This window comes from Protopterus annectens, chromosome 4.part0, assembly GCF_019279795.1.
Source record: "Protopterus annectens isolate FY-2018-M chromosome 4.part0, PAN1.0, whole genome shotgun sequence".
In the NCBI taxonomy this organism is placed as follows: Eukaryota; Metazoa; Chordata; order Ceratodontiformes; family Protopteridae; genus Protopterus; species Protopterus annectens.
In genome coordinates this window covers 1,451,306,820-1,451,321,713 of record NC_056733.1, presented here as the reverse complement: position 1 = coordinate 1,451,321,713, position 14,894 = coordinate 1,451,306,820, and the positions used below count along the sequence as shown (strand labels likewise).

Sequence of the window (14,894 nt, the reverse complement as noted above, 5' to 3'; positions counted from 1 at the left end):
CAGACTATTTGAGTTCATTCATGTCTATCACAACTGCATATTCAGTTGGTAAAACTGCACACCGAGGAAACATTCTGTCCAGACACATGCAACAACTGGACTGTCCACAAAGATACCTTACTAAAAGGATACAAGGCCTAAACAACCAACTGAAAACCCTGGCACTATACTCAGTACTGCACCATGCAGACTATTAAGAGGTGACCATGTCTGACATAAAAAACATCATCTGACCCAGTACTGATGGATTTACTGCACATCGGCAAGTCAAATGGCATCAGAAATACTCAGTATACCAGACTAAACCTTTCTGCAACATCAACAAAATGGTTTGGAGGGACAGGTATATTTTGTAGAGGATACAGCTGCTGTGGAACAGACTCCCCATCCACATAAAATAAAGTTCATACTTTCCATTTTCAAGAAAAACTTAGATCTTTGGATGGGAAACAAAAAATTTACCCCAGGACTGCCCCCTGTACTAGTAGTGGACAGAGACAGTTTGTAAATGCTTTATCCCATGCATGGGTCCCCTCGAATAATCAATGGCCTGATCCCAGTTATTCTTATTAAGGGTAATATATAATTATTGGGAGGTTGGCATAATAGTTAAGGCACTTACCTTATACACACAAAGTTCAAGGTTGGATTCTCACATGGGATAATTGACTAGGCTTAAAATGGCCCACAAGGGCAGTTAGCTAATCTATTAAACTCTAAGCTATTATCGACCATGGTGTGTGTAAGATCAGTCTATAAGCATATGGGATAGGTTGTTTCAAGCACAAAAAGGGAAAACTGGTTAGGCTTAAAATGTCCAACAAAGGCAGCTAGCCTAGCACATACGTGTGAACCTATATTACTGATATTTTCATTAGTCCCATATATATGAATCATTGTTTATTACCCTTTTATTTGTAGCCTCTTGCCAAGATGGACATCACTAAATAAGCGGTATGTTTAAAATATAGACAGAAGTATATTCATATTCTGCTGGTTACACTCATAAAACTGAAGAAATAGAAATGTAAAAATATATGTTTTAAGTCTATGGAGAGAGGTACACAGCACAGCAGACTGCATAGCTGATTAGGAAAATTTCATTGAAGTGTGATTATAAAGCAGTTTAAGACATTCAAAGCAAAGAGATGGGCTATACCAAACACAGTGGTTTAAAATGAGATGTGGTTCTTTCAACAGCAGAGCAAATGCACCTAGCTTTGAGGCTTTTTTTACAGACTCTGAGATTATTCAGCAAAGCTGTTAATTAACAATGAAACAAGCATTATAAAAAGTGATGTGCATGCAGGAGGTAGTGTAATAGTGGGAGGATGAGGGGTGCATGCAGCAAATAGTGTAATAGTTAGAGCATAAGGGGTGCATGCAGGAAGTAGTGTAATAGTGGGAGGATGAGGGGTGCATGCAGGAAGTAGTGTAACAGTGAGAGGATGAGGGGTGCATGCAGCAAATAGTGTAATAGAGCATAAGGGGTGCATGCAGGAAGTAGTGTAATAGTGGGAGGATGAGGGGTGCATGCAGGAAGTAGTGCAACAGTGAGAGGATGAGGGGTGCATGCGACAAATAGTGTAATAGTTAGAGCATAAGGGGTGCATGCAGGAAGTAGTGTAACAGTGAGAGGATGAGGGGTGCACGCAGCAAATAGTGTAATAGTTAGAGCATAAGGGGTGCATGCAGGAAGTAGTGTAATAGTGGGAGGATGAGGGGTGCATGCAGGAAGTAGTGTAATAGTGGGAGGATGAGGGGTGCATGCAGGAAGTAGTGTAATGAAAAGAGTGATGTTTTCACACTTCACCTGGATTTTTGATCTTTTTTGTGCTGAAACACAGGCAGCACCACCACCTTCAAACAAATACTGAAAAATCATCTCAACTCTTCCTGGCTATGTACCTGCTCTAAAACCTAACCTCGTTCTTCTCCTTATATGATAACTAAACTCCTCTGCTTTTTGCTACTGCTGACTGATGATATTTTCTCCATAATTATTATTTTTTTCATCATGTGATACTGGTACAATAATGCTGATTAATATATCTCTGTTTATACCTTTCTGATTGAGTTAATCTGACAACCAACTAAATTCCTGCTTTTATGTATATATTCTATTAATACATATATATATATATATATATATATATATATATATATATATATATATATATATATATATATATATATACACACATATATATATATATATATATATATATATATATATATATATATATATACACACACACACATATATATATATATATATATATATATATATATATATATATATATATATAGATAGATTCACTTTGAATCATCGAATTTTCAAAACATCGACGTTATGATCATCGAGACCAAAACATCGATGTTCAGAACATCGAAAATTCAAAATGAACCGTAAAAAAAAAAATCACAAACACTATGTTAAGCCCCCCTGCACCCCCCCCTACTTTAATATTCCAACTTGGGAGATTTCCTGCACCCTACCTGCAATGCCAACACTCAGATGGCACACACACACTCAACATGCAGGACACCTTGCTGCCCTGCATACACACCCAACATTCCACAATCTCACTTACCTGGCACTTCCACTTTAAACCTTCGATGTTCTGAACATCGATGTTCTGGTCTCGATGATCAGAACTTCGATGTTCTGAACATTCGATGATTTAAAGGGAACCCATATATATATATATATATATATATATATATATATATATATATATATATATATATATATATATATATATATATATATATATATATATTACTGCAATCAAGCCAACTAAATTCCTGCTTTTATGTATATATTCTGTATATATTACTGTAATCACTATGTGTAACACTGCTTCTACTTTTGTACCAATTAATGTTTAATTTTTTCTGTATCTATGTTCTTGTCAGAGCTTTTCTCCCTGGGGTAGCTAGTAGCTGTAGAATAGTCCAGATACAGGCTTGCTGCATCTGGGTCTGTTTGTAGTGGCTGTTTGTTCTGAGCACGTTTTCCAGGCCATCTTGGATTGGAAGGGGCCTATCTGCACTTTACTAAGAGGATTGTGCTGATTGGGTCCTGTCTGGTTAAGGGAGGTCTGCCTAGGGCTTCGAATAAGCATCCTCATTGGTCCTTTTGAATCTTTTTACATTTTTTGTCAAGTTTTTAGCTTCTGATATTTAGGGGCCGCATTTGAACAGGTTTCTGCTTGTTTGTACAAAGCTGAACTGTGGTGGGCTACCAGCCACAACTCTGAGCTGAGATACCAGATGACTAGAGGCAACTGAGCTTCCAAAAAACATAAGTTGCCAGTTTTTTTTTTTTTTTTGCTTATTTATACTATTTACTGCACTTTTTTATTGCTTGCTACCTACTTTATACTGTATTTATATACTGTGTACTAAACTACACTGTTGTACTGCAATGGTCTACATTCTGAGATACCAGATGACTATAGGCTTCTGAGCTTCCAAAAAATGTAAGTTGCCAGCTTTTTTGGCTTATTTCTACTATTTACTGCACTTTTTTATTGTCTGCCACCTAATTTTATACTGCGTTTATATACTGTGTACTAAACTACACTGTTGTACTGCAATTGCCTGCATTGCTGTACCTGTTAAATCAAACTGTATTGCTGTTTTCTCTGTTTACAAAGTTCTTTTTGCTATTTGCACTGTTTGTTAAGTATTTACTGGTATTTGTCACTGTTTTAAAGCTATCTGTTCTGCTTATTCTGGTTTTCCTGTCAAGCAGTGTTTAAATAACTAATCTGTTAGCTGTTTAAAACATTCTTTAGAGGCACCTTGCTGATTTTCTGCTGTTTAAAACATTTTTAGTGTTTCACTGCTATTTTTTTGCTGTATTAAACATTCCCTAGTGTTTCCCACTGAAACTAGGGTAGCTAGTAGCTGTAGCACAGTCCAAATACAAGCAGGGTCTGTTTGTAGTGGTTGGTTGTTCTGAGTACATTTTCCTAGCCATCTTGGATTGAAAGGGGCCTATCAGCACTTTAGTGAGAGGATTGTGCTGATTGGGTCCTGTCTGGTAAAGGAAGGTCAGGCTAGGGCTTGGAATAGGTTTACCATCTTGCCAGCTGATTGTTCAGAGAGGACGCAAAGGGGCCCACAGATGGATCGACACTTAGAAGACCCATGATCTAATTTTCATTCATGAGGGTCTGCCCTTGTCCTGCTCAGCTTGTCTGCTACACAGTTTTGCTCTGACAGAATGTAGGATGCTTGTAGGATGAGGCAGTGCAGTGAAGCTATATCCCAAGCTAAATATGGCTATTCTGCAGAAGGGGTACAACCTGGCTTCCCCCTGCTTGTTGATGTACCACATGACTGGCATTGTCTGCAACAACTTGAACAGGTCCAAGATACCAATGATGGTTCAGAGAGGCGAGTGCTTTAATCATGACAAGCATCTCTTTTATATTTATGCACTTGCATCTGTTCTTGCTGTCCCACACAACTTGCACGTTTATCCCTCCTGAAACTGGTCCCCAAGCAATGTCCATTGGTGATGTTATGACTGACTGCTTTGGAACAGGACAGGAAAAAAGGAGACCTGGATATAGGGATAGCTGTTGTTTCCACCAAGTGAGTTTCCTTCTGAGAAACCACAGCATTGGTATCTCAGAAGGTAAGGGGTGTTGGTGCTGGGACCAAAGAGACTTAAGATACCTCTGTATATTTTTCATGTGAAGTCTTGCCAGGGGTATCATGACAATCATAGAACCCATGAGACCCAAAATCCTGAGGTATTCCTTCACCGTGACTGAAGTCTGAGTGGAATCCAAGAATTAGATACAGATATGAATCTATTTTTTTCCTGTGGAAGAAAAGGTCTATAAAGTGTGGTTTCTAGTTGATATCCCAGAAAAACAATGTTATGAAAAAGAGTCAAGAAAGACTTTTTGATGTTCTCTTGGAATCCCAGCTTGTGTAAGAGATCTCTCACCCAGGAGAACGAGAGAGATTCCTGACAATTTGAAAAAAGACTCTACAAAGAAAAGTGAGTCATCTAAATATGAAACCCTAGCCTGCAATGAGCTACAACTGGAGCTAGACACTTTGTGAGCACTCTTAGTGCAGTAGATATTCAAAAGGATAAGTCACACAACCGGTAACGTGATCCAGAAACACAAATCCCTAAGAAACACCTGAAGTCTAGATGGACAGGAATGTGATGATATGCATACTTTGAATCCAATATTATAAAGAAACTAGTTAGAGGAAGAAGAGGTCACAGGTTTGAAATGATACTATTTTGAATTTGGGCATTATCACAAATAGATTTAAAAAAGAAAAATCCTGAACAGGTCTCCAAGCATTTTCTTTTTTTGGTACTAAAGACATCCTTAAATAAAACCCCTTTCCCACCTGGCAAGGGGGGACAGGTTATATAACTCCCTGGCATAGCATGTGATGAAGGACAAGTGGAAACAAAAGAGTCTGGTCTAGAGGATGAGGAATTATCCTCTAGAAAAGAGAAATGTCCTTCCACTGCCATCTGTAACTTTGATGAATGATCTTCAGAACCCACTTGTCTGAACCTATATATTGCCAAACAGAAAAGTACAGATTCAGACTTTCAGGAAGAAAAATGAGGGTACCAGGATGGGAGGAGGGAACAAAGTCTTCTTCTTCTTTCGACTTTTCCCAGTTAGGGGTCTCCACAGTGGATCATCTCTCCGCTCATGACTGGCAGTGGAGTTTTACAGTGTCGAGTTGCCATCCTGGCGCCCAACCTTCCACAGAAAGCATACATGCACCCACTCACACCTAGGGCCAATTTAGAGTGTCCAATCCCCCTACTGCATGTCTTTGGGATGTGGGAGGAAGCCAGAGCACCTGGAGGAAACCCACGCGACCACAGGGAGGACATACAGACTCCACACAGAAGGCACCCCAGCCGGGAATCACACCAGAGAACCTCCTGCTGTGAGGTGGCAACGCTAACTGCTGCACAACCGCAGCTGCCCCAGGAGGAGGGTACAAAGTATTTTGTCATTTTGACTAATTGGACTGTCCTTAGTTTTGGGAGTTTCCAGAACTTTCTTGGAACCCTTTGCCATATCTTTTTAAATGTCTGTTTACCTTTATTTTAAGACTGTTTGTTTTGTTTTTTAGAAAAACTGTATGAGAAGCTAGAGAATCCATTGGAAAACTTGGAAAAGGAAGAGTGAAAAATATTAGAGATTCCCTGTATCAGGTTTTCCCTTTCATCACACTTGTTCATCAACTCTGCAGCAGAAAAGCCAGAAACTAAATTTCTAACCAAAGGATAATTTAAAATCTCATATTTGACATCGTCTTGGAGATACTGAGAAAACAACCATGAAAAATCTCCTCATAACAGTACCAGTGGCCATAGACCTTGAAGAAGAATCAACAGAGTCACACACACACACACACACACACACACACACACACAATGGGAGAGTCAGAAACTGAGCACTCTGCTGCAACTGAATCAGAAAGCTGAGGAAAAAAAACTGTATCTGTCCCTTCATCCTCCTGAAGAGATTCAAGGAGACAATTTGTCTCAGCTGCAGGTGGGTGACTGCTGTGGCCATTAGTTGTACCTCAGCCACTCATCTTTTTTCCAGGAACTAATTTACAGGAAGGATCAATAATCCGAATTAAACCTTGAGCCAAACTTGGTAAACTACTCCTGTTTAAGGAAATTTGAGAAGAAGAAGACATACGCTTAGTTTTCTGTTTCTTTTGACAGGAAAACTGTGACAGTGTTATTAATGACAGCAGCAGCTTCCACAGGGATGGGCAACATTCTGACAAAACAGGGAAGTCTTCCCTGTTCCCTCTCCTTGGAGCAACAAGAGTTGCTCTTCCATGCTCACTGCCATGGTGGACATTCAGCAAGGTTGGAGACCCCAACAGCCACAGAGGATGTGGCAACCCCCCAGTCTGTAGTGGCTGTAGGTGTAACACTAGAAGGATCTGAGGTAAAAGATGAGTGCCTTGAGGTACAACTAAGGGCCACAGCAGAGTCACCCAACTGCACCTGTGGAAAACTGCTAGTCTGTTGTGATGGCAACGGCAGTTTGCTTATCTTTTCCTTTCTGTGGATGCGAGAAGGACCAACCATGTGGCAAACATACAGTGAAAAGCACTTTAAAGCACTTTGCTAGCCCCACAAAGTAAAATAAACACAATTTCTCCACAGAAAAATATTTTCAGTTACTTTAAACAACTTTTAAACTGACAAAAGAGAGCTCCCATTTAAAAGTACAGTACAGTCTTGTGACAGTCCATTAAAGCACAACCTCCTAGCTTGAAAATAACTCCTGAAGAAAAAACTATTAATAATAAACAAAAAATATTGAATGGAAGTTTTTTTTTTCCCTAAGGGAACTTATCTGCCCAGCAAAGGAAATCTCAAGCCAACTGTCGATCCTCAAAAGCCTCAGAGGAGCATACTCTTCAATGGTAGTGAAGGGCTTGACACTCAAATTTGTCCTTCAGTCAGATCACCTTAAGTTACCTAACATGTACAAGTTACCCTGAAGCTTTGGAAGCTGGCCAGGTGTTATTTCCTTGGTCGGATGTAATGCATACAACTAAGGTTACTTAAGCAGCGAGCAACATGATGAACAAATAATGGATTCTTGTGCCAGTGCAGGAAGATAGTAAATTTCCTATGGTAGGTATGCATTGGTTAAGAGCACAGAAGCAGCCTCAGTATTCTGGCTCATATTCCTCATAGTTGGCATAAATCACCTTGGTTTTCACTTAAAAGTAGGTCATATGCGTAATGGAATGATCTAGTCCACTAAATTAAATAATAAACCATGTAGTTACCAATCTAATTATTTGAGAGCATCTGTTCTTCAAAGCTAAATAAAAAAAAACAATTAAAAAACAAAACAATCAAGAAAGAGTTCATGGAATTTGGAAAGAAATAATTAGAAAGCTTAAAATTACATTAGCAGGCATGAGTAAATTATTTATTTTTTGCTAATCATCTAGGAAATGTGAACTAAATTAAAAGATCTCTTTGCAAATTGTTGTTCTCTTCATGAATTATGTACCAGCTATTTGAACAAATAACTAAAGTCAACTATTGTCCCAGGAAATCACAAGGCATTTTAACATGAGAGATGTTTATGAAAGTGACCAGCTAGCACTAAAACAAATTAAATATTTAATGCTAATTTAGTTACTACAATTCAGTGGGAATAAATTAATGAATGAATGAATAAATGAATAAGAACATTAACATTAAAAACAACACTTCATTTAGCCAGCTGCAAACTGCAAGGAAGCAGGTACCTAAAAGGTGAACATAAAGTATCATGCAACGGCTGAACAAAATGAGGGTGTTCTAGAAGCAACTGACTCCCAAACGATCAAAACTCACTGTCTCAAAGCCAGGGACTCTGGTGTCTTGTAGCTTGGGTAGGCTGCTGGTCACACGTGAACTCAAATATGAGTGCAGTCAAGCAGCTGCTGCAGCAGCTTACCCAAGCAGAGATTACTGAAGTTAGAGCAAAGTATGTGCAATAGTCTTGGTGAATGCAAGGGTGGGGGAAGTGTAGTATAATAATATATGTAATATGTAATATTATGTGTAATGTGTAATATGGAGTAGGGAGCTTTAGCTTTAGGTAGGGATTTTTGGTTTCTGGAGTGTGAAGAAGGTCTTAAGGTTAAGGAGCAGGAGGGGAGAGCTTAAGTCTAGGGAGCAGGAATGGAGTTTTAGGTTTAGGGCTAGGGAATGAGAAGGATATTTTAAGGTTAGAGAGCAAGAAGGATGTCTTAGGCTTACAGAATGCGAGGGGTTTTAGGTTAGGGGGGAGGAAGAGAGTTTTGAGGTTAGGGTTCTGGTAGGGCGATGTGAGCTAAGTAGTTGCAGGGGATCGAGTTAGGGGGAGTTTGAACACTTGCCTATTTGAGCAACTGGCAATGAGCAAGTGTATCATGATGGTATAACATGCGATCATATGCGGTAGAACCAAAGGTGAGAAGATTAATTTGGGCAGATAATAATCCTTACTCACAGAGGAAAGATTTAGTATCCATACACCAATTACTCAATCATTACCTTCTCAGGACAGTCAAAAGGAAATCAGAGGATAAATAAATACAATAAAATAAGCCCAAACACAGACATTGATACATATGTGTGTGTGTGTGTGTGTGTGTGTGTGTGTGTGTGTGTGTGTGTGTGTGTGTGTGTGTATATATATATATATATATATATATATATATATATATATATATATATATGGTTTGCTATCAAAATGTGGAAAATCAAAACAATTTTCCACTTTTTGATCACTTTCATTATAAGAATTTGGTAATACAGAATTACCAAAATGTTGGAAATGGTAACCACAGAATCGACATTCGAACACTGGAGGTTCCACTGTTGAAATTCCATATTACCGGTAATGTTTTTGGAGGGGGGGGACACCCTCCTCCCCCACACTCCCTTCATATTATGGATTCCAACCCCAAGATCGCACTACAGTGAGGAAAAGGGTAAATTTCCCAATCAACACTGTAGCGCGATCTATCAGAACGTCAATCCCATATTAGTGAATGCACACAACCATTCGCTAATGGGCATATGAACATTCCCGGATCGGCATTATGGAAACTGGACAACACGCATTCGACCATCCCAATTTCATGTAAGTGCCATTCCACATTTTAATAGTAAACCTACACACACACACACATATATATATATATATATATACTACTGAAAACTTCCGAACTGTTAAAAACAAAAACAGAATTCCAATGAATAGACGCTGAGCCAGAACTGTTATTTGCTGAGCGCTTTCGTTCGCTTTATTGGTAACAATCGAACTTCATCAGAGCAAAATGTAATGCATTTGCAATACTCTGCAGGCTTTAAATAGTCTAACTGGTGTAAAAAATACTTCACTATGATTGGTAGATATTCTACGCCAATGCAGTAGTATTTGGACTAATGAGAGACACTGCTGTAAAACAAAAGGTTTTATCTGCTAACATCCTGCCACTAGGTGGCGTGCTTTAACTTTTTAGTTGTACCACTTTAATGCACATTTAATGCTGAGATTCTCATTGATCCCTGGTGGGGTATCTGCTTCAAGGAGGAGTTGCCATCTTAATTCCTTCAGCTCCAGTAGTGTGTTGCAATCTCCAAAAAAACTGCTGGACCTGTTCTACCACTAGAAATTTAAAACAGGTGAAGCCATTGCAGCTGGTGGCATGTCTGCTTAATGCATTGTAACTGTCATTATGCCTGATGGCTGCAAGGTGTTCCTTCACCCTGTCTGAGAGCTTTCTAATTGTTTTCCCAATATATATATATATACATACATACATACACACACATACACACTTATCTGTATGGAATACATTAATTTGATTTAAAAGACTAAATATTGAAACACAAAATGTTGAAAACCTATTTAATACATCAGAGCAAGCACCCCTATGCTCCCCCATCCAACTGCTAGTTATATATACCAACTATGAGACTGCACAGCAATGGGGAAAGGGCAAATTCCCATTTTCAGTATTTCGAGTTTTCAACATTTTATCTTTCAATATTTTCTGTTTTCAGTCAAATTAATCTATTCTATAAGAAACACCTCACTTCAAATTCAAAAAGCATAAGTCAAGATGGTTTATACAATATCTTACCACTTCCAAAACGGTATGCATCAAAAGGGAGCATGATATAGCAAAAAAATGAAAACATAAGATAAAAAATAAGTAAAAATCACAAAGACAAAATGTACTAGCTAACCTAATACTCCGTAATGTACAGCATACACCTTGCCTTAAACCCAGCCAGCACAGTCATGGACAAACATCATGGATCCTGAAATGCATTACTTAGGAAGAAAAAAATAGATAAAAATGTATTGGTGCTGCAAAGAAAGTAATAATGAAATAAAATCGTCACTGTATATGTCCACCATTTTGTCCTGTTCTATAGCTACAAAGTCTGTTTCTGCATTTTTCCGATGTATACTGTGACTTTTCCTGTGACTGCTCTGAGTGAGTCGCAGTCCAATTACGGTGTGTTTCCTAAGCTTTCAATGAAATTTAGATTTTAACACTAGTGTTGTGTAATCTTATACTATTTGGAAGGTTTATTGTATAATGGACCTTCAAACTGTTCTCTTTAATATTTGGAGTATTCAAACCAGAATGCTTTCCTATCTTGGACTGATACTAACCAGCGGGATATTACTGTTTTAACTAAGTTCTGGCATAGGCAGTATCACATATATAAGCTACAATTTACTTTTTCATTTTATTCATTTAAAAGATGGCAGACTGTTTCATTCTGGTGTAGAGTTTACACGACCATTAAGAGTTATTACTCATAATACATGATGTGGAGCAATTTAGTGCACTGCAAGTTAGACTTTTTTGTCTAATACCACATTAGTGTGTTCAGTTTCATATCTACCACAAGGGACTTTGCAGTATGGTTTACATTGTATAACTCAAGTCAAAAGATGATTGAGAAAGGATAAGCAGTAACATACACTGACTGATCCAGATTTTTTTTATTGAACCTTTAACAAATGTGGATTGAAGACAGTTTATCTTATGTTCAATTCATTGTATAAGAACATCACAGATCTGTGGTAGCCTGGACTCTTTTAAATCATTCAGTACAGATAGTAAAGTGTCATACCCCTCAACTGCCTAGAGTTTCACAGAATGTTCCGGTTTTTGCCTCATAGCTTTGGTCTGGTCTGCATAAAATTTGTGGCTTTTGGGCAAATCAATAAGGACTGAAGTCACTAAATAGTTCATTATTATTTTTGAAGAGTAGTTCCAATAGGAATTGTCTAAATATTTGAAGTCTAACTTAAGAATTCTATTTTATAAATTTGAGACAAATATGACTTATGTTTCATTGTATTGTTATTGATATTTATTAAGAATTCCAAAAATTTGGGGGATATTTTATTAATCTCTGTGTTCACAAAGTCACTAAATGTTTGTAAAATTAACCAATTCTCAGAATCTTGATTGTATTTGGACCATAAATTCTCAACAAGACGAAAAGGCGAACAGCACCAGAACACCAACATCCCGGACCACTGACTTACCACTCCAGGTAAATAAACGCTTGGCCATCCTGTTTAACTTTGCCCCATACCCCTGCAATAGTGCGATCTCAGAGTTGGTATATTTAGTTAGGAAGGGGCGAAGCCTCCACATGAGTGGCTTTGCTTTCCTTCATTTTTTTTTTTTTTTTTCAGTATGGCCAAGCATTTATTTACTTAGAGTGGTAAGTCGGTATTGCGGGAAATTGGTGTTCTGGTGCTGTCAGCCTTTTCGTCTCGGTAATATGGTTTTCGTGTAAGTGAAATTTCGATCTACCGCAGTAGACCCATATATATATATATATATATATATATATATATATATATATATATATATATATATATATATATATATTCCAAATACAATCAAGATTCTGAGAATTGGTTAACTTTACAAACATTTAGTGACTTTGTGAACACAGAGGTTAATAAGATATTCCTCAAATTATTGGAATTCTTAATAAATACCAATAACAATACAATGAAACATAAATCATATTTGTCTCAAAGTTAGACTTCACATATTTAGACAACTCCTATTGGAACTACTCTTCAAACGTAATAATGAAGACTTCTCTGAAGAACACAAGAAAATAATATTAAAATCTACAGATAAAACTGTATCTTCACTATAATGGAAAATTTTCACTTGGAAATTCTTACCCAGAGATTTTGTCACTCCTAACAAAATTACAATTATGTATAAATCAAATAGAATTAAACACTGGAAATGTGATTCTGAAATAATAATTCATGGTATATGGATGTGAAGTAATCTCCCCTTTTTGGAAATAAATGAATAACTTCATTCAAGCTCTATGGTTAGATAGATGTAATATTTCTTAATCTTTAGTTTTATTTAATGCTCCAATTCTAGAGATAATTCCAAAAAACCAAGTGTCTCTTCTTTGGTCTATTCTTGCTATAGGTTCATAGGATGATACTAGTCTATTGGGCCGGAGGCCCTTATAAGCCTAGCCAAGAAAGTCACCCATGTTCCCACAAAGTCGGCACCTGTTTTCCCCTGTCCAGCAGGGACACAGGTGGGATCCCAGGGGTATATTTTCTGTTTCCCATCCAGTTGTCCAGGTACCTCTTAAAGAGGGCTAGTGAGGTACTCTGCTTGACATGGAGACGGAGTCTATTCTACAGATTGGGGAGTCACTTGGACACAAATCTATCCCGCCAACAAGTTCTATTAATGTCACAGACCAGGTTGAGGCCTTGCGTGTGGGTTGCATAACTGGAGTTTGATTTATGGATATGCAGCAACTCCATCAAGGCTGAGTCTGAGATGGCCTTGTATGGCAGACACAGATCACCTCTGAGCATTATGTTTGAGACTGAGTAGAGGGACAGGGCTTTTAGCCTATCTGTATAGGATAGGTGTTTTGACAGCTTGGATTTTCCTGGTCAGGAACCTCTGTGGTCTCTCCAACTGCTGCATGTGCTTGGCAAGGTACATGCTGAAGGGGAGACTGTACTCGATAATGGGTCTGATAAGGGAAGAGTACAGGGATGTTATGACCTCCTTGTTCCTGGATGAAATACCCTTACTTATGAGGTGGGCCATTTATAAAGCCTTCCGTATAATGGAGGCAACATGGTGGTCAACAGTCAGGTTGCTGTCAACCTGGGTACCCAAGTCCCTCACAACTGATTGCATGCTTAGTACATTGTTATTAATGTGATAATTAGTGGGAATGCCATTTTCCCCAGAGGGGATAATAATGCATTTCTTGGCATTCAGTTTGAGACCATGCTTCTGGCACCAGTCATTAGTAAGGCCCTCTTGGAGGATGTTCACATCACTAGGGGAGTTTATGACAGTGCCCAGCATGCAGTCATCTGCAAACTTGGTCAGCCACAGACCACTGGTTTTGGCTTGCACCTCAGAAAAGTATATTCCAAACAGTAGAGGCCCCCAGACTGATCCTTGGGGTACGCCGCTTGTTACGTGTCTACTACTAGAGGTGGCTACCTCTATTTTGACTGAGTGGGTTCTATCAGTGAGCCATTTAGCTACCCATCTGGTAACATACGGGCTGATGCCTAGCTGGGAGCATTTATCTATTATGCATGAGAGGGGAATAGTGTCAAAGGCTTTGGCTAGGCCAAGGTAGGTGGTGTGCACTATCTTCCTCTCATCCATGGCTTTGGTGGCTGTTTTAAAGAAGGCAACCAAGTTTAACAGGAATGATCTCCCTTTGACAAAACCAAACTGTGTGGGATCAAGTGTTTGGAGGTTGCCAATGTCCTTGTTTATAAGGTCCATGATAATACATTCCATGGCCTTGCAGATTAGGCTAGTTAGGCTGATGGGCCTATAATTGCCTGGGTTGGTGGACACTCCACCTTTGTGCGGAGGGATGACAGTGGCTGCCTTCCATTCTGCTGGGATGAAGCCGGTGCACAGGCTTTGGTTGAATAGGGTGCCTAGTAGTGCTGAGAGCTCTTGCCTGAGTTCATGTAGGACACAGCCAGGGATGTTGTTGGGTCCCATGGAGGCTGTATTTTTTGCCTTTGAGAGGACATTAATGACCTGCTCCCTGGTGATGAGGGGAGGGGGCAGGTGCTGGGGATGTCCTGGTTTACTGATGGGGGGGGGACAGGGATTTAAAGTTTTCACTGCACTTATCTACCAGCAGGTTGGGTATATCTATAGCATTTGTGTATTTGGTATTCTTGACCACCAATTCAGAGCACATTTATTTATTTATTTATTTATTTATTTTACATTTGTTAACCGGGCTAGTCTAGCTGGATATATGTCCATTTTCAGTAGAGGCCCGA

General features: G+C 38.8%; 1 protein-coding gene across 1 annotated transcript in view; it reads right to left on the bottom strand.

The window, feature by feature from the left end:
- The window catches only part of HK3 (hexokinase 3), a 411,658-nt gene that overhangs the window by 184,803 nt on the left and 211,961 nt on the right, over positions 1 to 14,894 (bottom strand). The window lies entirely within an intron of this gene.